This window comes from Lactuca saligna, chromosome 1 (genome assembly GCF_052625555.1).
Source record: "Lactuca saligna cultivar CGN05327 chromosome 1, ASM5262555v1, whole genome shotgun sequence".
Taxonomy (NCBI): Eukaryota; Viridiplantae; Streptophyta; class Magnoliopsida; order Asterales; family Asteraceae; genus Lactuca; species Lactuca saligna.
In genome coordinates this window covers 44710044-44736813 of record NC_136417.1, presented here as the reverse complement: position 1 = coordinate 44736813, position 26770 = coordinate 44710044, and the positions used below count along the sequence as shown (strand labels likewise).

Sequence of the window (26770 nt, the reverse complement as noted above, 5' to 3'; positions counted from 1 at the left end):
CCAAGCTGTGCGATATTAGATCTAGAGTTTTGAGTGGTAGATCTGCCTTAAAATGTCTGAATGAGAATACAGACTGAATGGACTCGCCGAGTCAATGAGCTGACTTGACGAGTCGGCTAGGGTTTTCCCGATGAGACTGAACACACGGTAACCCGGCGAGTTGACGGGTCAACTCGGCGAGTTGAGTTGGACTTTCATGAGGGTTTTAAGGAACAAAATGGACTCGATGAGTCGCATAGATGCACTCGACGAGTTAGGTCGACATGGACTGATAACTCGAGTGTTTACTTCTGATGACTTTTGGGTTTGGTCAAACTTGAGGGATAAAGGTTGTGGAGGGGTAAAATGGTCTTTTACCCATCCCAAGAGTTGTGATCTTTAAGTGTTAATTAGATATGATTATTACATGTAGGTGGGGATCTGACTGTTCGAGGGGTATTAAGTTTCCTTTCTTGCTTACGAGGCGAGTCTTCAAACTATACTTACCTTGAGTGGTAACTTGTGTGACCGGAGGGTCTTGTGTGCTTATATTGACTATTGTGATATTAAGCATTATGTCTTTGTAATTTATGCGGTATGTTGTTTTGTGCTTCTATTGAGTTACAGTGTTACAGGCGCCATCCGGACCCTTGCTTTCTCCCCACGGTCTCGCATGCGGAGCTGACAACTTCCCCCTCATACGCACAACATACTTCGAAGCTACGCCCAGCGTAGTCCGAGGAGTTCGGCTATAAATAGATGCGAGAGCGTCCTCATTTATTCACACCTTTACCCTTCTTTCTCTCTCAATACTCCAAAATTATCCCTCCCTTTTCCTAGTACTTCCTAGGTGCTAAAGGCGAGTACCGGAGTGCTAGAAGGCTCCGAGAAGAAGAGCTTTCGGCTCGGAAGTTATGCCCCCGCAGAGCCTGGTTCCTAGCTAAACCTCATTGTAAGTAAGTTATGCTTACCCTACTTTAAGTATAGCTTATGTTTAATTTCAATATCGTTATTATGAACCTATAAACAAATATGTGCTAAGTATTATAAAATATAAAGTGTTATTATAATATCTTTTAAATACTCGCGGTACGGGGTATCTGGTTTGAAGGGCATCATATGGTTGTTACATTTCATAACAGTTTTAACACCAAAATGGTCCTGCCCTCCGGTGTTTCATTTTCGGCCCCTATCTGTACATAATAGCTTAAAAGTATTGTTTAACACTTATAAAACAATATAGCTCGTAGAGCTAATAATTAGTCACAATAAATATTAGACTAAGATATACTGATAATGATACTAGGTTTCGTCGAAGGAAAATAAAATTATTAAAAGCGAAGCGTTGCCCGAGTTTGGAGTCATCACTTTAACAAGTGAGTGCATAGTTACTTTCATCTTACACATAGATATGAAGTATTTCAAATACGTGCTATATGTGCATTTTATCTGTGTTCTTGATATCGATGTTGGATGAATGCTGTATACATTTTTTACTTGATTTAAACTGTATATGTATTTTATACCTATCAATATGTGGGAAAGATGGGTAGATGAAATAAATGATGAGTGATGAAATAAAATGATGAGAGACCTCGATGTTTAAGTTGATTTAGTCATCTAACAGAGTATCAATGACGACCACAGAATATTCTAGACAGTCTAGTAGAACGTTGGCAGACTCGCAACCTGTAGGTGTTTGTGAACGATATGTTCACCGGTGTACTCCATCCCCCTCATGGTTGCCTTACTGGTATATATTGCTAAGGAATCCTTAAGCAGTATTGTCTTCCCGATAATGATCCTTAGGATAGGTCCCTTGGATTAGATGCTTTAGTGACAGAAAGTGAGGATAATGGGAATGAGTAATTGGGTTGAATGATTTGACGAAATTAATAAACTTAATTATTGTGGGTTGAAAACCTTATGTGCTCACCAGGCTCTCATGTCTGACCCACTCAATTTCTTGCATTACATGTAGTGGAAAAAGAGCACATGACAAGAGTGTTGATCTGATGAGAGATCTGTGGATTATAGACCATTAGAGTAATAGATGTTGTAAGGCCTATACTATTTATCTTTATGCTTATGTACTATATTGACAATGACATCCCAATGTTTTTAATATAATGAAAACCTACTCCTTCAGGAATGCTTTGATAATTTACTTATCATATTTTAGGGAACAAATCCTGTAACATATTTCGTAAAAAGTATACTATGATTTTCAAATAAAGCGTAAACAAATCATTTTTTCTGGCCATGAAAATGGGGATGTCACACTGCGTTTCCAAAAACTTAATTGATTAAGTCGCTTTCTTTGATTCCATCAGCTCCAAAGCTCAGATCTTGTCCATTCTATGGTCTAAATGGATATAGTTTCCAACTTTATCCATTAAGACACCCAAAGAGATCAAGATCTCCCACCTTAGGTCCAAAATAAGCCAAATACCACAATGTCTTTACCATTAAGCCCTTAATATGGAAAGACCTTAACCCAATCACTCCAGAAGGGTTTTCTAATATCAGATCTATCATAAAGAAGAAAGCTTTATAGACATGTTTGCAAATACATGTCTAGAATCCATTTTAGGGTATAATAAGCTAAAAATGCCCAAAAACTCATGCAATGATAAGAAGTCTAACCAAAGTCTAGATATACAACATATGATGCTCTTGGGACTCAGGACAGTCATAAAGTTGCCAACTTTATGAGCTCCTTCCTTTCAAACTTGCTCAAACATGAATAACATGGGACAATATTCTAGATCTAGCCACTTTAAGCCAAAAAGATTAGGCCTTTGACACTTACAAAGGTCCAGAAGCTATGTGAGATGATGATTGTGTTGCTTCCTTGCAAGATCCAACAATAGAGCACCTTATTCTCAGTCTTCTCTTCTTCTCCAAGCTATCAAATGTTCCCAAAAGACCACAAATCACTAAACGAATGAGGACTAGGGTTTATCTGAGGTATAAGGGTGTTGGAGGCTGGAAACGAATCATGGGCAAGCCCTAGAAATTACTTAGATGGGTTTAAATATGAAGCAAGCCCTAAAAGAATCATGGGCTTGGGCCATAACAGCTGCCATGTCGTGGTCTTCATTGGCTACGTCATGGTGGTTCAAATAAAACATGTGGTCCAATTAATCATTTCCATGTCGTGGGCATCCTTGCACTACGTCATGGTATAGATTTTCCTCCAAAACTTCATATTTTGGTCCTTGATAAAAGTAAAACCAATCTGGAACACGGGTGTTACACAAATTCTTTCCTCATACGCATCGTATATATATATATATATATATATATATATATATATATATATATATATATATATATATATATATACATTTAGACTCCTTCATCTCGAAGGATCTAACCCATATTTTGTATCGATACTGACTTGATCATTATAGGCCACTCCCGGGAAGCAATTCAAGGGGCGACTCTAACGATTCTGGTTTATGAGTGTAACAGGAATCACATTGGGGATTGTTAGCTGCGTCGAAACACATATCCAAGATCTCGACTCAATCAGCCTCATGACGATTTTTCGGGTTACATCAAGCTCCATCATTATTTGAGCGATTCATGAATTAGGTTACTGATATAAGTGAAGAACGAGTCACGTATAAGAACACTTCATCCATAATTGTCTCAAATAGGATGCCGTGAGTAAAATATGAAGATACCGGTTATAAAGACTTAATGTGTACGAAAACATTAAGTACTAAACGTGTACAAATTGAAAATTTTATTACCCTGTTAAGTTATTTTTTCGGCTGAATCTGGAGTAGCCAGTTATAAAGACTTATAACTAAATGTGGACAAAAAAAAAAAACAAGTTAAATAATCAAATATGGAAAAAAAACTCAAAGATAAAATATATACAAATCAAAATATATATTATTCTTTTAATTCATTACCCTAATTAAAACTAAATGTCGAAACTTATAATTAAATGATTTTTCCGATGATTAAAAAGTGAAATATGTACAAATTAGAAAATAATTAAGACTATGTTTGGTGCGCCACAACTAGCTGATAAGCTAGCTTATTTTTTGAGTTTTTTTATGTTATCGTGTTTGGTAAGTCAAAAAGTAGCTTATAAGCTAGCTTTTTGAAAAGCTATTTAGACTAGGTTTTTAGGAGTTTTTTTAAAATTTTCCAAATATACCCTTAATTAATTATAGAAACACATATTTTTACATGTCATTTTATGTAATTTTATATATTTCAGCCAGCTTTTCAGCACGTTATTTTTTATCAGCTAACTTTTCAGCTATCAGCTAGCTTTTTGTTTAACAACTAACTTTTCGGTTATCAGCTAGCTTTTCAGCTACCAGCTAGCTTTTCAACTAGTACGCCAAACATAGTCTAAAAATAACGATTTTTAAATTGAGATATTTTTTAAAAATCCTATTCAATATACACGCCTACAAAAAGGACTAATCTTTTCAGCATCTATGTCAGCCCAACTAACTTCTTTACTTGTTGGGCCCACTATTAAAGCCCATTTACTTTTTTTTTTCCCAACTAGTTGACATTTGGATCGAGGAATACATTTATTTACTTATAAATTAAAAATATGTTCCAATTTGGAAGGGACAAATAAATGTAAATAATATGTTCGATTCTATATATAAATTTAAAATACTCTTTAATTATGTTGTTGAAAAGTTAGAATGTTGATTTTAGATATTGTATTTTAATTTTGATATGTTTTTTAGAACATCAAGTTAGTATGTTTGAGATTGAACTAAGTCATTCTTGTTAGAAACACATTGTTAAACAAATTGTTAGACAAGTGAGTTAACCCTAATTGGTGACATATATTATTATTATTATTATTATTATTTCTAAATTTAATTTTAAAATATTTATATATGAAAAAACATTTTGAATAACTTAATGACTAATGAGCTACAATACTTACAACTCTATCATCATTTTAAACATCTATAATCTAATATATTATAATTATATTTAGTTTGATTAATATTAAATATTTAGATTAATTAAATAAAATCCCAAGACAAAATAGATGTCAAATCACTATTTTTCTCCTTTCTATTAATATCAATTACATATACAGTTAAGCAACGAGTCCTTAAAGCTCTTGGTGGAAATGGTCGGTTCTACAATGTTACTATTTATTTGGGAGAAAACGATAAATTTATCTTCCTTTTTTAAAGTTGGGAAAAAATAACATTTTTGCGAAATACATAAAACAATTTCGTTTTAGAAATTTTCTTTAAAAAACAAAAAAAATAAAAATAAAAATAAAAAAATTAATAAAAATAAATTGAAAAATAAAGTCTAAGATGAGTACTACACATCATAGCAAGTAATAGGCTGTGAAGATGGTGACGGTTTCAAATGCTTATAGAGACGCCCATTACCTCCTCCTCCATCCACCACCACGCTTCTCCGTCATTACACTCCTCTCTTGCATTTATCACCACCACCTCTCTCTCTCTCTCTCTGACATTTGCGAATTGCGATGGATCTGAAGAGTTGCATGACTACTGTTTTCATCATCTTCCTCCTACTTGCAGTGCCTGGTTTCTCCAAAGGTTTGTTTGTTTGATTATGCTTCATTTCTCTCTATTTCGTTCGTCACATCAAAACAGGAAATCGAAGTTTGTTGATATTCCTTGGTTTTCGTTTAGAGTTACTGATTTTGTTAAGTGATTTAACCGATTGAACCATCAACGACTGATGAATCATATGATTTTCCGCATGATTAAGCCAGTCTAGAGATTTAATTCGTCGAATTGCACGTCTATTCGGAATTTTATGCTCAGATCGATTTTTTGCTTTCCGTAAATCCGCCTCGTAGGTATTTGAATTCTGATTTTGGATATATAATATCTTATAAACTTGAATCTGAGCTAATCTAGCTCTACATACTATCGCAATGTGATAGAATTTGCTATTCATAAATCATCATCATCCGATCGGTATGATTCATCAGTAAAGTCGCATATCAAATTCTAGACAAAACTCGCCATGGCTCTCTTTCCTGCGTCTATATATAAACTTCTCATTCGTGTTAATCTTCGTCGATCTGAATTGTTAGATTGATTAAATTTGATGAGGATTCTGGTTAATTTGTGCAGTTAAACATGGATTAGGTTCAGAAGTTTATGATATCGATTATCGTGGACCTGAAACTCATTCTCATAGGCCTCCACCAAACCGAAACCGACCTGGTGGTGTTCGCCATGGAAATCTCAACAAGCATCCTCATTCTCATTTAACTCAGAAGCGCCATAAACAAGGTAATTAGCTCCTTCTAATCATGCATATAAAACGATAAGTTAAGGTTATTTCTTGATGTAACATCTCATTCATTTGTTCTTACATACGGAATTTGGTGATCAGGAAAAAAAGCTTAATGGATGAAGACTATTCCAACAATGGTATCGCTTAAGTATAAGTTAAAGTTGAGATATCTATGGTTTTGTGTTGTTTTTTTTTCTATTTGCATGATTACTCGTATAAATATCAAGTCAAGAATATACTAAAATGCATGTGATTATGAGTTATTGATATTGGCTTAGACATCATCGATAAAACAAACAAATCGAAGCATTTTAGTACGTTCTTGATTCTAAATTATTGTGATAATATATATCCAACTATGGCTTTTAATCATGTAAGTTTCTTAGTATTGGAGAATGGAGAAAGATCTTTATGTAATATATGCAACACGTTTTCATGTTGTGTGCTTGTATTTGAAGTTTGGCAAATTAATGATGGTTTTATTATGTGTAAAACTGTAAATGCCTTTTGGTTTCTTATTTGCTCTTTGACCTTCATGTTTTTTCATGATACTTTATGTTTATGTTATTCATTTTGGTTCTTGATCACTCAACAGGGTTGTTTTTTGGTTTTATTTTGTCCATAAACATTATGATATTTAAAAAAAAAAATCCAAGTTAGAATTACTAATTAAAATCATAAATCATTTTTTTTTAATATACCATTATATAGGCTAGGTTTTCTCTTTTATACTAGAGCCAAATAAAAATGTCTCTTTTAACATTCGAACAATCCGTACGGATCAGTTTTTGCCAATATACTTTAGTATTGGTTGTAGAAGTAAATAAATAAAAATATGAAATATAAACCTAGACATGTTAAACGATGCATTGTAATAGTGGAAGGACAAGTCGTATCCATAGGGTTTAGTATTAAAAAAATATGCAAAAATGCTTAAGTATAGTTATGACTTAAACTTAAATATGAGTTGATACGTGTTGCATAAATTGTCACTACGAGTAAGAAGAAATGAGATAAATAGAGAATAAAAAACATTCTAACATCAAGATTATCCTCTATTGTGATTTTACTTATGATCACTACAAAACCATAGAGGATTTTACTTTTTACTTATGATCAAGATTCTCTACCCGTTTTGACAACCCTTCCATTTGTGTATCTAATCAAATGTTGTTCATTGATTAAACCTAACATACTACTTTAAGGTCATAAATTTCTAGACTTAGAATGTATATCACAATGATGTGGATGGAAGTGCCAATTACGATAATGTTTAACCGGTACTATATGTATGAGTATATAATTTAATCGAAAACTTTTACAAAAACAGTGTCATTATTTGTTTCTATTACCAAGATTTAGAATTATACCATGATTCTAAATCTTTAAAAAAATCATTAGATAATTAACGAAGTGGTGAGTTCTATCGAAAATCTAATACTCCAAGTCAAACATAAAAATAAACACAAAAATTATAGAAACAAACCGTTCAAAAGAGCCTATCATGATAACTTCATATAACCATTCAAACCCAAGTACACAAGATAAACCTGAATATTTGAATGTTGTGATTTAGCCAAACATAACGACTAAATCATCGTTATGATGATTAGGAAAATTGAAATTAAAAGAAATAATTGGCAATAATCAAAAGTAGATGTTCTTAGACTAGAAAATTTTCCTCGAGAAGATATATGATCTCCAAATTCAAAAACTACCCTCCCTAATTACTTCAAAAATAACATTTACAAACCAAACTTTCAGGGTTTAAAAAACAATTGACCCGGCTATGTCAACGCATGACTCAAATGTGACATGATGTGTAATGAAAGTGTAGTATAATGTAATATATATAACATGACCGTTCAAACCAAGACCAAATGTTGACACGACCGTTGATGGTAAAGCGTGTTCATTTACCTTAAGTCTTCAAATAGGATGTATCAAAAGTTGACATAGATGCACATCTCCTACAACCATTTTTTCTAAAGCTTTTTTTTCCGACGTCCACCCAACTTTTTGATCAATCGTTTGTCCATTGTTTCATTTGTCAATATTTATCTTTGTACCCATCGTTTGCATCATTTTTTACCCCGATCATCCATTTGTTTGCCTATGTGAATATAAAGACAAACATAAAACACATAAAATGCACCAAATATATGGGCAAATCCTCAAGTGTTGTGAAATATGTAACATCCTAGAAATCACGATAAAAATTTTCATTTTTAATTTAAAACAAAACATTGTTTTCAAATTAAAATCATATCAAATACTCCCAAGATTTGGGTAACATAAAATCCCCAAACCATGTCACCGAAAGATGTGTACGATCACGCATTCGTCTTGCCACGATCATCTGAAGTACCTGAAACAATAAACTAAAATTGTAAACCAAAACTTAGTGAGTTCCCCAATGTACCACATAACACAACCAAACAGATATACAATATGCATGTTGGATCCACGACCTCCTGGTTGGCTTACCCTGGCCCACAACCTCCCAATTGGATTGCCCTGCAAATAACGTATTGGGTCCACAACCTCCCGGTTGGCTTTACCCTGGCCCACAACCTCCCGATTGATTTTCCCTGGCCCACAACCTCCCAGTTGGATTTCCTTGGGTTTGTTAACTTACACCACACAACAGTACAATCTCAACCCAAGCATACTATGTCGACATATAACATATAACATATATTCAGCAAACAGATAATCATACAACCAATTAAAAGACTCACATGAAAATCTATAGATCACTACTGCATCATAACATCCTATATATCACGACTCAGTTCTTACAGATCAATTCGATACGGAAACATTCCCAAAACCCGGCTACATAACTTAGTGGGCCTACATTGGTGCCTTCGACCCGCAAGTACAATGAAGAGAACTCACCTTTCTGTCTGAAAATATCTCTGAATAGAGTACAACTCTGAATAACACCTCAATCGGTCACCCATTCATAAAAATGACCAATCTCAGTTACTACTCAAAATACCCAAAATACCCTTAGGTCAAACCTGATCAAACCCTAGTCAAAAGTCAAAGTCACCACGTCAACTTAGCCATTCGCCACGTCGTGGTTAGCTCTAGCCACGATGTGGTGACTAAAGGACAAAACAGTCGCATGTCAGTCATTCACCATGTCGTGGTGACCGTTCAGACCAACTTATTCTAATAAGCCCTTAATCCATCAAGCTAACCATTTAAACTTCCTATAAGACATTCTCTCATCCAATGAACCACAAAAATCATTGCTTTATAGATATACATGCCCAATGCATGTCTTGAACTCAAACTATGTCAAAATAGAGTAAAAAGGCGGCCAAGATCACATGAAAAAGTTCAAAACTCTAAGAAATTCTAGATCCAACACTCCCAATGTAACACTCGCGGATTCGGGGTAGTCAATGTAGAGACAATGAGTGTTAAAAATGATTTTTTGATAGAAGATTATTTAGAATAAACAATCTTAACAATAGTATAATATATATTTCAAGGATTCTGTGCATATAAAGAATGTTGAAATCCGATTTATAACGAAGAAATTATGACCCGTCGAAGTTTTGCGACAAAACCGACACGACTCCGCGTATCGTAAAAAGTAAATTTTTGACAAAATACTTTTCAGCCTTAGCAATCTAAAAAAAAGTCATAGTATATTTTAAACCGAGAACGTACATAAAAAGAACGTCGAATCTGACTTCGTTTGAGGAAGTTATGATTTTTTTAAGATTTAGCATAGCAGTGCACATCCCGGAAATCGAATTTTAGATCGATCGATTTTTAGCCGACACAACCTAAATAAGAATTGAAGAACTCATTAATAGGAGTTCAACGATATAGAGACAATCGAAAACAGACGTTGGATGACAAGGTTATGAATTTTTAACAAACTTTAACTGTCTAAGCGTGTTAACATATAACTCTAAAAATAAAACCAAAACTAGCCGATGTAGTCTAAATAAAAGTTGTAAGTCTCGTCGATACCTACGTGTGGATATAAATAACGTGAAAAACAAAGCTCGTATGCGAAAGTTACGGACTGTAGAAGATAATTAGTTTTTTTTGAGTAACCAACAAATGACATGTGGCGCAATCTAAGCCACTGCTTCTTCCCCATGGCTTGCCACCAGATGGTGACATGTGGCATGGGAACGCCCATCGTTCAACAAGGGAACACCCCACGTTCGTATCAAACTCCGCCTATAAATAGAGGCGTAAATCACTTCATTTCTCACACTTTTCTCACTCATTCTCTCCCAAACACCCCCAAACCCTCTAAGCCTTTCCCTAGCATCTCTTAGGTGTTCGAAGCGAGTCCCGCAGCACCGGAAAGCCTCGAGAAGAAGAGGTTTCGACTAAGAAGTTATGCTCGCATAGAACCCGATTACTCTCTAAACTCCCTTGTAAGTGAGCTATGTTTACCCTACTTTAAGTATAACTTATGTTTAAGTTCATTATCGTTATTATGAACCTATAAACAAGATTTATCAGTGATTTCAAGCTGTTATACTGATTGATCTACTTACGATGATGATATCTAGGTTGTGATTTAGTGAGGTATTTAAAGTGAGATTTCCAAACAGTATACTGCGTATATCAAACAGACCCTACCTCTGATATGATCCTACCTGGTTGTTTCTTACTTGATAGATCTTGGAGTAGAATTTGAGTTAATGATGAATCTAGACTAATAATTAGTCGCAATAAATAATGGACTAAAACTTAGCGATAATAATGCTAGGTTACGTCAAAGGAAAAGACAGTTGCTAGAAGCGAAGCGCTGCCTGAATTTTAAGTCGTCACTTTAACAAGTGAGTGCATAGTCCATTTCATGGACATGATTTTAATACAGGTATTAAATATATGTTTATGTGTGAAAATTTTGATACATCCTCAAATACGTGTTAAAAGCATATCTGACAATATATGATGATTTAGGATACAAAGTAAACCTAAATTAATTAAGAGGAATATTGGGTAGTATTTTCTTACGAGTACGAGTGAGATATACACGGAGGGTAGAACTTTAAAATTTGTCATTGATCCGAGAGCATGGATTATACATAGTCATTCATCGTTAGTCTGAGAGTATGGAGAGGGCATAGTCATTTCTCATTAATCTAATAGCATGGATTAAGATATAGTCATTTGTCCTTAGTTTGAGAGTATGGAGAGGGCATAGTCATTTGTCATTAATCTGAGAGCATGGATTAGACATGGTCATTTGTCCCTAGTCCGAGAGTATGGAGTGGACATAGTCCTTTATCATTGATCTGAGAGCATGGATTAGACATACCTGATCTGGGAGTATGGATTAGGTAAAGTTATTAACTTTAGATCCGAGAGTATGGATCGTGTCATTGTGAGGATCGACGAGGTAGGTTACAATTTCTTATATGAGGTGAAATTGTATATTGCGAGTTCTAATATATATATATATATATATATATATATATATATATATATATATATATATATATATATATATATATATATATATGATATAACATTGTGGGATTGAAATCCCTATGTATTTACCAGGTTTCCCAACCTGGCCCACGCAGTTTATTTTATCACAGGTGGCTATATAAAAGATACATTTTGTTGAGAGATTCAAGGAATATTAGGCCACTAGTTTAATTACTGTAAGCTAGTAAAATTTCGTTATGCTTATGTTTCTGTATTGACGATGACATCCTAATATTTTAATATTAATAAAATACATGTCTTTGGAAATGATTTGATAATATCATTATCTTGTTTTCTGGGAACAAATTCTGCAATACAACTTTTAGAAAAAGATACTTTGATTTTTAGATTATCATAAACGAATCAATATTTTTTGGCCGTAAAATTGGGGATGTCAAACCCAACCCTAAAGGGACTCTGGGGATCCATAAAGTTGGCAACTTAATGGAATTCCAACACTCCAATAAGTCCCAACATGAATAATAAGGCTTATAAATCTAGATCTATGCACAAAAACTAAAAAGTGTGGAACTTGAGGACTTACAAAAGTCCAGAAGATGCACAACAAGAAGATGAGAAGAGTCCCTTGCAAAATCCTAGCCGAAATGTCACCTTCTTCTTCTTCTTCTAGTATCCAAAATTTCACACCAAGGGCTCAAAAAGGCAAGTTGGAAGTTAGGGTTTGTTTGAAGGATGAGAGAGTGTGATTGAGGTTGAGGGTGAGCAACCCTAGCCATTACATTCCCTTAAATAGGGGCAAAAACCCCAGAGATTAGGGTTTTTTATTTAACCACCATCACGTCGTGGTTAGGCCACTACCCCGTGGTGGTCATTAAAAACTCGCGATACAAAATGATCTACCATGTTGTGGCCACCAAAGTTAAAATTTATACATAAAATTTGATTTATACCTGGACTGGATGATACAATTTCCCCCCACTTGAACTGGTCTTCGTCCTCGAAGTCCGATGATGTGAAAAACTCATGATAACGCTCCCGCATCTCTGCCTTGGGTTCCCAATTCCACTCAGAACACTTCCGTTGTATCCACTGAACCTTTACCAAGGACATCACCTTGTTGCACAAGGCCTTTGCCTTCTGATTAAAGATTGACATTAGTCTCTCAATATAATTTAGGTGATCATCAACCTGAACATCATCCAAAGGAACAACTACTTATTCATCATCCAAAGGAACACTTCCGAAGCTACGAAACGTGGAAGGTGTTGTGAGTCTGACTGAGCTCCTCAAGAAAGTACAATCTGTAAGCTACCTTGCCAACCCTGGTAATCACTCAAAATGGCCCAATATACCCGGGCCCCAACTTGCCCCTCTTCATAAAGTGTATAACACCCTTCCAGGGTGATAACTTCAACAAAACCATGTCGCCAACCTGGAACTCTAGCATAGATCAACGCTTGTTGGCATAACTCTTCAGCTGACTCTAAGCTGTATGCAGCCTCTGTCTGATCTGCTGAATAAGTTATGTCATCTGAAGGACTACTTTAGTCCTTCCCATAACCCCTGTAACCGACCTCTCCCAAGAAGAAGAGGGTACGAAACTTCCTCCCCATAGTTGTAGAACTTGCTATTCGGTACCTGTTCGGCCGACTACTAAGTAGCGAGTACCCGGGAGTACTCGGATTTGGTAATTCATCTAAAAATATTTTTAGGGAAATTATATATGTCAAAATCAAAAGTTAAAACCATAAGTTGATTGAAATATATAGCAAAGTTAGATACATGTGAATACACAAAAACTGAAAAACACACAATGGTCTCACTTCGTGAATAATTACTAAAAATTTAAGATATATATATATATATATATATATATATATATATATATATGTGTGTGTGTGTGTGTGTGTAATAATCACATGTGTGTATTTTAAATAATAAATCATTAAGTATATAGTAACACCCGATTCATGGTATGCCTTAAATTCAAGTATTTATTATGTTTTTCTCTGGGACTCGACGAGTTGGAGGCCCAACTCGTCGAGTAGAGTCGTGATCCGCAGGAAGTTTAAGTAGTCTAATCAACAAGTTGGGAGACCGACTCGGCGAGTAGACGCTGTTTGAGTGAAACCCTAAATTGAGGGTTTGCACCCTATTTAAACACATTATAACCCCTCAATTCATCCCCCATCATCCAGAGCAAACCCTAACTCGAAACCTTAGCCTTTTTTAATGTGTTCTTGAGCCTTGTGGTGTTACTTTGTGTGATTGAAGCTTAAAGAAGAGTAAGAGGCTTGTGAGATCAAGGGGAACAAGAAGATCCAAAGTTTTGAGCATATTTCCATCTTATTAGAGGTATAAAGCTAAAACCTTGTCTATTCATTATCTAGATCTTGATTTTGGGCCTTTTTCTACATCTTTTTAAACCCTAGAGAGGTTATATTTGGGATTGAGTATTGGAAGTCAGTTTGTGCTTTAGATCTGGGTTTATTGGGGGTCTTTATGGCATAAAGGTGCCCACCTTGTTGCCATAAACACCCTATGCATCTTGTAGACCATCTTTTATGGTTTTTTGAGCCAAAGACCCCATGTATGGACATCAAGTTCGTGACTTTACGTATAAAAGGGACCCTAGGAGGTTAGATCTATGATTTGGATGCATTAAGTCCCACTGAAATCGACTGTATAGTTTTGGACAAGGAGGGACTTGGCGAGTCACTTGGGTAACTCGGCGAGTTGAGATGCTTTTCCCCCAAAAACGTCTTCTGGAAATGGTTTTGGTTGAGTGGAAGGAAAGCTCAGCCTGCTAGGGTTTTGCCTTGGACATGGAAATCATGGGACTCGACGAGTGCTAGAACACACTCGGTGAGTCCAAGGAAATCTCCCAATCTTTGAAGATGGACTCGACGAGTTGTTCTTTCAACTCGACGAGTCACGCATTCATATGCTGAAGATGAACTCGACGAGTTCAAGGAAGAACTCATCGAGTCGGTTGAAGATTGACTGAAGTGTTGTTGAAGGTGAACTCGTTGAGCTCTTGCTAGACTCGACGAGTGGAGACGGGTTTGTAGTATTATGTGGACGAAGGGACTCGGCGAGTTGGCAGACCAACTCGACGAGTCTGGTCTACCAAAGAGTTGACTTGACTAGGGTTTGGCTTTGACTTTGACTTTGACTTGGATTCAAGTTGACTCTTGAAGGGGTTGTGGGTAGAAATTGATAACTTAAAAGGGTTTTAGTGTAGGGATTGAGGAGTCGAGGAAATCCAACTTTCACACCGAGGATAGTGCAAACACTACATGACTTTGAGGTGATTTACCTTCCAGTAGGGGTGGGTCTGAGGCCATAATGCCGGCCCACCAACAAGAGTAATTGGTAGATAATTGTATTTGTGATAATTATCTTGTTATGCTTACGAGATATGCTTATATGATATGCTTATGAGATATGCCTACGAGATATGCGTATGTGATATGCTATGTGAGTTAGTGGTAGTAGCAGGGAATAGATTTTCCCCGACTTGGTCATTAGGACCGAAGGATTGTTCAGTACCCCAGATATGTTTAGCCGTATGATTATATTTTGCTATTTATGATAGAGGTAGGGGTGAAATAGTCCTCGATGCCGGTTGAGATAGACTGGAGGGTAGTCGGCACCCCAGAACGGCCTGACATGGGTAGGTCAGCACCCTAGAATGGCTTGACATGGGTAGGTCGGGCACCCTAGAAATTCCCGGTAGTATGTATGCAATGTGATTGTATGGTATATGTTATGATGGGGGAACTCACTAAGTTTCGTGCTTACAGATTCAGTTTTGGTTTCAGGTACCTCTTCGTCTAAGGGGAAGGAGCTGATGGTGTAGCAGCGCGTCACACAGACACATATGTTTTTCCGCATTGATTTTCTGGGATTGTACTCTGATTTATATTACTTATGTTGAGATGGTTTCCTAACATGTTGTTACAGTTTTTTTATAAAATGACATGACTTTGGTAATGTTTTGGTAAACTATGTTGCGAAGTATTTATTTAAAAGTGAAAATTTTGGCCTCAAAAACTGGGATGTTACATATATTATACATATTAATTATCGAGTTTGTCGAGTTTTACAACACTGCTCACTTAAGTCAGGGGCCGATGGGGGAGTACTCGAATTCTGCAACTTGTCTCGGTAAGGGGCCGAGTAGGGAGTACTCAGACGATTAATCGGCCAACTCGGGGAGTTTTACAACACTGTTCCTCCCATAAGGAAGATCAAATGACAACACACCGATATTGGAGTGATAGTTGTTGTAAGAAAACTCCTCCAAAAGAAGGTAGGAGTCCCAACTCCCACCGAAATCTATGACACAAACTCTCAACATATCCTCAAGTGTTTGAATGGTCCTATCACTTTTCCCATCTGTATGCGGATGATAAGAAGTGTTAAAATGCAATCTAGTACCCAGTTCCTCGTGGAACTTCTGCCAAAAACAAGATGTGAACCGAACATCACGATAAGATAAAATAGAGATTGGAACATCCTGACGGGCGATGATCTCATGCACATAAACATCAACCAATTTCTCTATAACATATCAAAAATAACAGCCAATTTAAACTTTTCAAAACAACCCATTTACTAATAAAAGTGTTTACAAAACCATTTTTCCAAGACATTATTTAAAATCAGAGTCTCCCAAGATCAACAACATAATAATCAGGATGTGTACTATAACACCCCGACTCTCAGGTATTAATTTTACAGCTTTATTTTCATATTGAAAGGTCTACTCGACGAGTTTGTCACACCTCCAAACCGGAACGGCGGAAACGTTCGGGGGCGGATGACTTCATGTGGTAACGTAACAAATGAATACATAGTACAGAAAGCAATAAAACCATCATATATATAATTGAAAGTTTACATTGTTAAAAGAGTACATGTTCAAAACCAATCTCAATATGATGCCAAAAATATGAATTTAAACTGGCGCCGCAGCGTTCCTTCTTCAAAAAGTTGTTTGGTACCTGCAATTACTGAGTCCATGGGACATACAAGTAGTTTTGAAAGAGTAGATCAGCATTTAAGTTGGTGAGTTTCATAAGTATTAAATGATAGTATTTGGACGAACTAAAATGAAATGGTTTTCTTTTGTTTGTTAGTTTCTAGAAAATCCCATATTTCCTACTGGTATAAATATAGCCTTAAATCAAGACCAACGTTTGTTAGAAAGTTCATGTTTCCCATCTATGAGTAGTGGTTTAGAAGTTCCAAACTTGTATCCCAATTAGGTTTTTCATGCCTAAAGTAGTTAATTTATGTACGTATAAAACCTCCAATATGCCTGAAAAACCCCGTAAATCAATGTGTTTTAAAATACTCTATGTGAGTTTTATAACCATGCTATTGACTAGAAATGCCTATACACAACGTTCTTCAAACGTTGGAATGTTCTGATGTTTGTCACCCCAAATGGTGTACTGTAGCTAACAGTCAGGGTGCGGGGTTGTCAATCCCGTATAGATCTATACACAAACACCATGCTCCCCCTCCAAGGGATTCTGGTATATAATACAGGACTTGAAATGCGTACTCGAGCGTATGTGAAGTTTAATGTCTCACAAAACTTAGTATAAAACAGATTTACGTGTGAAAATGTTCTTTTGTTCTTGTATATGAAAGTAACTTCTTGAAATAATAGAACTTAGTATAAAACAGATTTACGTGTGAAAATGTTCGTTTGTTCTTGTATATGAAAGTAACTTCTTGAAATAATATTTCCAGTATGTAAAAGTCCGTAGTGTTCTCGTAAAACTAAACCTATTATAGTTTTCGTTTGTATAGTAATCCCTATTGAAATGCTCACTGGTCATGAAAAGTATAATTTTTGTAGTGCCTAAAACTGGACACATATACCCGTAGTATAAACAGAGTGTTTGATTTACATAACTACATAAATCATTTCTTATTTCAAAAGATAAGATGTTATCGTGGTATAATTTGCATACGAAAGTTTCCCTATAATAGTTATAAATCACATATGATTCTATTGATAAAAAGTGTATAATGAAACTTTATATAACACTTAATAATAATCGAGTGGTTTACTTGTATTCCCCCCCCCCCCCCCTTAAAAGCATAAAAAGTATTTAGAAAACATTTAAAAGTGTGGATTATAGGGGTATGAACTCACTTGAAAGATCGAAGAAGGCGAGATGAAAACCGAGCAGAATTTCGACTCGAGAAAGCGGATTTTCTCGGGAATCTCGGGAGCATAAATGACCTACGGGACTTGAGCAAGGTAACCGGGACTTCCGGATAGCACGTGCACGGAAAACGAGGCAAAAACGCAAGAAAGATGAGAGGAATTGGCCATTTTCTTCGGAACCCTCGCATCCCTTTTATAGGGGGTGGGAACCGCCTCGGTACGATGGGCGTACTCGTGCATCATGCGTGACCGCATCCTCGACTGCTTCGGACTTCGGATGGGACGGGGCATAGCCTCGCATAGGGGCGACATGGAAGATCCGGGGCCTAGGCCTCGAGTACGCTGGGCGTACGCGTGTACGCTGGGTGTACTCGGCCCATGACTCAGCCTTCGGATAATACCGAAATTAAATATAAAAGTTATATTTTTATTATTTAATAAACTTCAAAAATTCATCTCTTCTTCATACGAACTCCGTTTTCGACGTTCTTTATATCCACGCGTAGGTGAGACTATACTCTACAACTTTTGTTTAGATTCTGTCGGCAAATTTTGAAATTATTTTTATTATTTATTTTTAAAAGGTCGCGGTAAGAAAATTTCGTTAGAAATTCATAACTTCATTATTTGACGTCTGTTTTTGCCAGACTTTTTACCGTTGAAAAACCATTGTCGAGACTTTCGATTCTCAGTTAGGTTATTCCGGTCAAAAGTCGCTCGATCTCCGTTTCGAGTTGTTATTTGTCCGTTGATAAGCCGAACTTGGAAAATTCATAACTTCCTTATATGAAGTCAGATTTGGGCGTTCTTTTTACGTACGATCACAGTTTAATGTTATCTAACATAATAGGTAATTTAATTAGTGATTTTTGGATATTTTATTTTCGAAGTTAATTTCATTATAACAAACGTGGTTACAATACTTGACTTTTTAGGTCGTTACATAGAGTTGAAATATCGGGTTGTCATAGAGTTGGATGCCTTGGCCACGTGTTTAAGTGACCAACTTACCGATTCGGAGGCATGACTCGACGTGTTGGAGCTGGGGGATGAAACCCACATTTCTGGGGTTTTGCACCCTATTTAAAGGGTCATTAGCCCCCCTGAGCCTCCATTACATCCCTTTTTGAGTCCAGAAACCCTAAAACACGTTTTCTCTCCATATTTGTGTGTTTTAAGCTTGGAAGGTGAACCTTGGTGAAAGGAGCTTGAAGATCAAGAAGCTTGAGGCAAGGAACGGTTGTGGATCTGAGTTCTACTCCAGTTTCGCATCACTTGAAGGAAACAAGTCGTTACCTTGATGTTCCTCCTTCTAGATCTCTTCATGGTTAAGATTAGGGCTTTTCTAGCATGTATGATAACCATTCTCGGGTATGGGCTAGGGTTTGAAGTTACAACTTCAGAGCTAAACTTATCTTGGCCTCTATAACTATAAAGTTTCCAGCTTTTGCAAGTATAAGCTATTCCCTTTGATTTAAACCCCATTTTAAGATTGGATTCGGTATTCTAAGCGTTTAGGGCCTTGCATGCACGTAAAGTTTGCTCAAAATCATGCCTTAGGAAGCTAGATCTACCATTTCGAGCCTTGGAATGGCTCAAAATCATCTGGAAAATAAGTGGACTGTATGAACTCGATGAGTCGGATAAGGAAATCGACGAGTTAGGAAGGGTTTTCCCATTGTTTGGTTTTAGCATGGACTCGGCGAGTCAGCAGAGGATTCAACGAGTCAGTTAGGGTTTTCCCCGACTTCTGGACACGCATAGACTCAACGAGTTGGTCGGAAACTCAGCGATTTGGTGAGGGTTTTATGACCTTCTGAACTCTTAAGGAACTCGGCGAGTTGCTAGCTGCACTCGGTGAGTTGAGCCAACATGGATTGTTGACTTTGACTTGGACCAAGGATTGACAAGTTGACTTCTGGGGTATTTTAGTAAATTGGAAATTTATGGAAATGGTCATATGGTAAATACAGGTGGTGAAGTCTGTGGCGGTGATTTGAGAGTTTGAGCTTACCACTTCAGTTCGACAGTTGTGAGGTGAGTTGTCCTCACTATATCAACTGGGTCTAAGGCACTAATGTCGGCCCTTATCGGATTTGTATCCGGGTTTATTGCATGATATGCTCATTGATTTACATCGTGGTAGTTAGGATGGTGACATGCTTAGTGACTTGGTTAGGTCGGTATCCTGGTATATAAGATGATGCTATGTTAGTTACCGGTTAGGTCTATATCCTGGTAATAGGATGTTGCTATGATTAGTGATCTGGTAGATCGATTTTTCTGTTATATATGCTAGCATATGATATTTATGTGCGCATATTTTTTGATTGGGAGTTAGGTTGAGACGGTCCTGCTTTGTGCTGAAGGCCAACATACCCAGGGTGGTCAAGATAAACTGAAGGCCCTGCAAAGGGGTTCAGTTAGGCTAAAGGCCCAGCGAGTGGTCCGGATAGGCTGTTGTGACAACCTGAAACTTTTTCCGTTATCTTTAACCGATTTTTGTTAATAAAATTTGAATTTTATTGAGTCTCGTCAAATTCCTTCGGTTTGGTGTAACATCCCGTTTTAAGTAGGGACCCCGTGAAGTAGTTATTATGATTATTTTCTACTATTATAGTCCAAAATCAATTAATAATTATTGGAATGTTACTTTCGGGGGTTAAAGAATAATATTGAACTTAATTTGAAAGGATCTTGAATGACTGGGGTTAAAAGAGTAAATTCTGGACTTATATTGAAAGGATTTTATGGAGTTAAGGGATAAAGTGTAAGTTTGGACCTGGTTTGAAAGAATTGGGGGAAGGAGGGGCTAATCCTGTCAATATGGGATAAACTTGTATGGGACTAGGGGTATAGAACCCATCATCACAGTGAACCCTAACCCTAGTGATGAGCAGCCGCCAACTTCACCTTCACCCTCCTTCAACTCCAGTGTCACTACCCTCCCTTTCTCTGTCGAGTTACCTTGCACCACCATTGCTGGAGTCGTCAAGCATCACCACCGCAACCCATGTCGGCTGTGTCGTCATGTATGGTTGAAGGAAATTCCCCGAGAGCGAAGCAGCCACAGTGTCGTCACCATAGATGTCGTGTGCAGCTCCCATGACCGTGGGAGGCCGATGATCGGAACTATTCGTTGATGGGTGGTCATGAGCGACCAGAAATCTCCAGGAAAAACCAACTTGCATTGGATGCTGTTGCCCGTCTTGTGAGGTTACGTTCCAGCCAACCGCCGCCATCTCCCTTCTGTGTTCTTCTTATCCTCTCTCTCTTCTCCGCTCCATGTTGTTGTTGCTGTCAATTCGAAGTGACCATCGACGCGGGGGAATTCTGCCACTAAGGGTCGCCGCTACTGCCATTTTCTATGCTACAATCGCCTTCATCACCCACCTCAGTGGATGTTGGGTTTATTTCTCGGGCATTAAGGGTGTGTGTGCGTGTAATGGGTGCGTGTGCATGCGTTTTAGTGTGTCTCGCAAGCTTGGGTGTCTCGGTTTGCTACTGTCGGAGAGAAGTCAAGGAAAAACCACCATGGCCGCCGGCCATTGTGGCTACCACCTCAAGACCGCCATGGAGGGTGCGTATGTTGTTGTGTGTGTCTATTAGGGTTTGTATGTGTGTTAAGCGGATGATATTGTAATTTGTAACCACTACCGTGAGGTGGTGGCTGCCGCCACCGGCCGCTGTGTCGAGTGGCGGGGTGCTTGCCTTGTTGTGTTTGACTAGTTTGGGGAATGCTTGGCCAAAGTGGGCCCAATAAAACCCTAATGGGCTTAATGATATTCTAGTAGGCCTAATAGGCCCAATAAAGCCCTAAATGACCTAAAAGCCCAACTAATGGGCTAATGGGCTAGTATTGGGTTGGAAAACCTTAATTAGGGTTTGGAAAACCCTAATGGTATAAGACCCTAATTTTGAGAATTTATCGGGACATACACGAGATTATTTAATAACTTGAAATACTAAATAATAATCATTGACAAAATTAACCTAAAAGCGATATTGGACTTAATGGATCAAGTCCTTAGTAGATTAAGTCCTTAATGGTTTAAGTAGGAACACTTAACCCTAATCATCATTTCATGTGAAAGCCCTAACCTCACTCGGGCCTTGAGTTGGGCCTTCCTATTGGGCTTTGGAGATTGGACCATAGATAGGCCATAATTGTGCCTTTATGATTATGTGATAATGGTCCATGGGAATTGGATTGGAATAATTAGATAGGCCTTAAGAAAAGACCATGTAGAGGTCTGGGCCTAATTTGGAAAATTGGGCCATATGTTGGGATTTGGCCCATTACTTGACTATTGGGTTTTTGTAGTATGAGTTGGACCTTGGGCTTGGAACCCAATTATTAATTGGGTGATGTTTTGATATCGACAGTTCGGGAATCTGTCATCCAGCAGCTGGGATTGTGTCTACGGGACTTCAACATTTTGAGGTGAGTTACCTCACTATACTAAGGGGTCTAAGGAACCAAGGACGACCCATTGAATATGTTATCCTAGCAGTGTTCGTATGTTGAGTATGAAGTTAATGTTGCATGCTCAGTGGTTATGCCAGTTAGGTAGATCTGTAGGACTATCTGTGTTGTTATATGATTATCTGCATGCTTAGTGGTTATACCAGTTAGGTAGATCTATAGGACTACCTGTGTTGTTATATGATTATCTACATGCTCAGTGGTTATGCCAGTTAGGTAAATCTGTAGGACTACCTGTGTTGTTATATGGTTATCCACATGCTCAGTGGTTACGCTATATGTTGATATGTTATGTGGGATGGGTTGAGGTGGGACTGCTTCGTGCGGCAACCAACAAATTCGGGAGCATTCTGGTTACGGGCTAAGGGAGACTCGTACTGTGGGCTTGATGGCAAGCCAGATGTGAGCTATGGGCCCGCAAGGAAATCCAGACTCACACTGTGGGCCCAGGGGGTAATCCAATCTGTAAAGTTGTGGACCCGTTGCATCCTGTTCGGTTTGTTATGTTATGATATTATTGTTATTTTTATGTGGATTGTATGTGTATCAGTATTTTGGGGGTAACTCACTAAGCTTTGTGCTTACGGTTTCAGTTTATTGTTTCGAGTGCTTCAGATGACTTGGCAAGGCGAAGGCGTGATCGTACACATCCTCGTGTTTTGGACTTATGGTTTATGGGATACTCTCATATTAAACTATTTTGAAAACATTTTGTAATAACTAATGGGTTTTGAATTGTTTAAAAAGTTTTAAATTGGCTTGAATTTTACAGGTGTTACATTTGGAAAATCATTTAGTTATATAATTGAACTTTATATATGAGTAGGGACCAAAACCTTGCAGAATTCAAGTTTTCCTTCGAACAAAATAGCAGTTCACGGCTTGACTTACGGCCGTAAACTCGTTTACGGTCAATGCTAGATGGACCCAACCACCGACCATGAAAACCCCCTATAAATACGTGTTCGTACCCTTCATTTAGACATTTCTAGCCAAAAACTCTCTCCTTCTCTCTCTACCTCTTCACCGTAAACACCAAAACACCTATTTTCTCCCAAAAATCATCATTTGGGGTCGATTGGGAACGTCTGGAACACGTTTTCTGCGGAATCAAACACCCTTGTTCTTGAGTTTACGGCCGTACACGCTTCAAATCATCATATCTTCAAAATCCGTAAACTCGTTTACAACCGTACACTCATCGAATCTTCAAAGGTCGTAAACCCGAGTTTATGGCCGTAAAACCTGTTCACGGCCTTAAAAACTGTGTATCGATCGTAAACCACTCTTCACGACCATTTACCCTTGTTCGCGGCCGTACACTCCTCCTAAGTGGTGAAAAACCCGTTTCCTCGATTCAATCAAGTCCCGGTAATATTCCTTAACCAAAAGCAAGTGTTTTTCTAACACTTTATCTAACGAAATCGCTAATTTAGATACATATATGTATTTATTTGATATTAGGATTTCGTTAAGTGCCACGTACAACAACTCGATGATCATCATTTCCAGCACGACACTTTCCCACAACAAACATTGAGTTCATACCCCTACGCTTTTATGGTTTTTATACGTTTTTAGGGGGAATACAAGTCAAACACAAATGATTTTGTGAAAGGAACACAAAAAGGTTTTCAACCAATTTAAAACTTATGCAGTTGATTCAGTCCAACGATTTTCATAAAATATACATATATTTTATTCCCTTTTGTATTATGCGGAGCATAAGGGACACTTTCAAATCATAATTACATAATTTTCAAAACAAATCACGAACTAAGAACATAACTTTTCAGACAAACTATAATAGGTATAGTTTGGGGAATACATTGGCAGTTTTACCAATGCGAACTACTTACTTGGTCAATTATATAAACTATGACAGATTTAGTTTACGATATTCATTACTATGTTTAGATAACAAGAGTATAACACTAAATAATTATTTTACGTATAATTATTTATACTCTACCAAGTATACAAACGATTTCATATATGAGAACACGATACAAAACAACATGTAAACTAGTTAATACAGGATTGTGAGACATCTCTTCATTTGTACCCTTCGGGGTACTGGTTAAATCCTCAACATTTAGTATAGTGAGAGTTTGTTGGAGGGAGAACGTGAGATTTATGAATAGATCTATTCGGGACTGACAATCCCATACCTAAACTGCTAGCTACAGTTAGGCATGTATGCCTGGGTGACAAATATCATACCATACGACGCTTTAAGAAACGTCGCTGAGACCATCAATCATATCAAGCATGGTTAAACGAACTCACAATAGTATAAACTAACCTTTGTTTACGTGATTTCATTCTTCACTAGCTTTATTTTAAATAATAGAACTACTACACATGAAACTGGAGGGTTTCCAGGGATACAATACATGGTTTTATTTTAAGTAATAAAACTACTATACATACTGGTGGTAGCCAGGGTTTTCAAACAGAACATACTATACATACTGGTGGTAGCCAAGGTTTTCAAACAGAACATATGATACATATAGTAACGAATAAACATGTTAGAAAATATTAGATTTTCTTGGGAAACATGAATATATTTTTCAGATTTATTAACAGGTTTTCACTACAAAAACATGCTTGGGAACTCACCGACTTTATGCTGACACTCTTTCAAAACTGCTTGTATTCTCAGGAAATCAGTAGACAGGTACCTCCTGGAGTTTTAGGAGGACAAAGCGTTTAGAGTCACATCTTTTTCTTTTGATTATACTTTTGATGTATAAAAACAAGAATCAAACAGATGTAAATATTATATTATATTGCAATGGTTGTGTTTACTTTGATTACTATATGACAATTGTTGTGATACTATACATGACATCCTCCACCCCCGAACGTTTCTGCCGTCTCGATTTGGGGGTGTGATAGTTGTAGGCCCTACGAGGCGGTCCAAATGTGTCGAAGGCTCGGAGAGCAGTCCAGGTAGGCTGAAGGCCTACGAGGCGGTCCAGTCAAGCTGAAGGCTCATTATGCATGTTGTTTGGTTATATGTTTATATGATATGGTTATATATGTATGGCCTTGGTATTTTGGGGTTAACTCACTAAGCCTTCGAGCTTACACTTATCGATTATTGTTTCAGGTACTTTGTGATCATACATCTCCTCGTATTTCATGTTTTTATGATTTGATTTTGGGGTGCTCTGACATGATTCTATTTTGGAAACATGTTTTGTAATAATCTTGGTTTTGAAAATGTTTGAAAAAGTTTAAATCTAGCATGATTTTTATGGATGTTACATGTACGGTCACACATTCGCCTTGACACAGTCCTCTGAAGTACCTAAAACCATAAACTAAAACTGTAAGCACAAAGATTAGTGAGTTCCCCCAAAGTACCAACATGTAAACATAATAAATAAAATCTTGTAATGGGTCCACATGTAAAAGACTGGATTACCCCTAATCCCACAGTATGATTATGGCTTGCCTATTGTGACCACATATCATATATGGCTTGCTCCTAAGCCCACAACATAAGTTTGGCTTGCCCTCGGGGCCTACAACTTATGTCCGGCTTGCTCTTGGCCCAATCAGTCATCGGGCTGGAATGCCAATATACAACAGGTCCACTCAGTCATTGGACTGGTATACCCTCGGGCCCTCAGTATGAGTCTGGCATACCAACCAGGACCTCATCTCATATTTGGAATTCTCCCAAGCTCTCAATATGAGTCTAGCATGCCAATCGGCCTTAAGCTTATATCTGGAGTGCTCCCAGGTTTGTTGGCTATAACACAAAGCAGTACAACCTCAACCTAACACAATATGTCGACATATAACACATAACAAACATAATCAACAATTAGATAATCATACAGTCAGAAATCACAGGTAGTCCTACAGATCTACTGGTCTATGCATATCAACAACTAGCATATAATCATACAGATCTATATTCCATACTCAACATATCAATGTATAATAGGATATCAATCCAATAGGTCGGCCTTGGGGCCTTAGACATGTAAGTACAATGAGAAAAACTCACCTTACAACATGGCGAATAGATGAACAATACACTGCTCTGAATGTTGGCTCTATAGATCACCTATTAAACAGATAGAGACCATGGCTTAACTATAGCTCAAAATACCCAAAATACCCTTAAGTCAAACTTGGTCAACCATAGTCAAGGTCAAAGTCAATGGTCAAGGTCCCAAAAGTCAATATTTCTTCCCAGCGGAGTACACCTGTGTACCAAGAGTGTACGTCCATCATACTCTGATGTTGACCAAAAAGTGAGGCGCTGACCGCGTACGTGCAGCGTAGCTCCAGGTACGCCCAACGTACGCAGCCCAATCCCAAAATTCCACTAAGAGCTTATTCCATTAATCCCTTATGTATAA

General features: G+C 37.3%; 1 long non-coding RNA gene across 1 annotated transcript; it reads left to right on the top strand.

Moving 5' to 3' along the window:
• Positions 1-5366: 5366 nt before the first annotated feature.
• Positions 5367-6761, top strand: LOC145034729 (uncharacterized). Its single transcript, XR_013678192.1, has 3 exons — positions 5367-5555; positions 6102-6263; positions 6367-6761. It is a non-coding gene; the product is annotated as an uncharacterized LOC145034729 (long non-coding RNA).
• The last annotated feature ends 20009 nt before the right edge of the window (positions 6762-26770 follow it).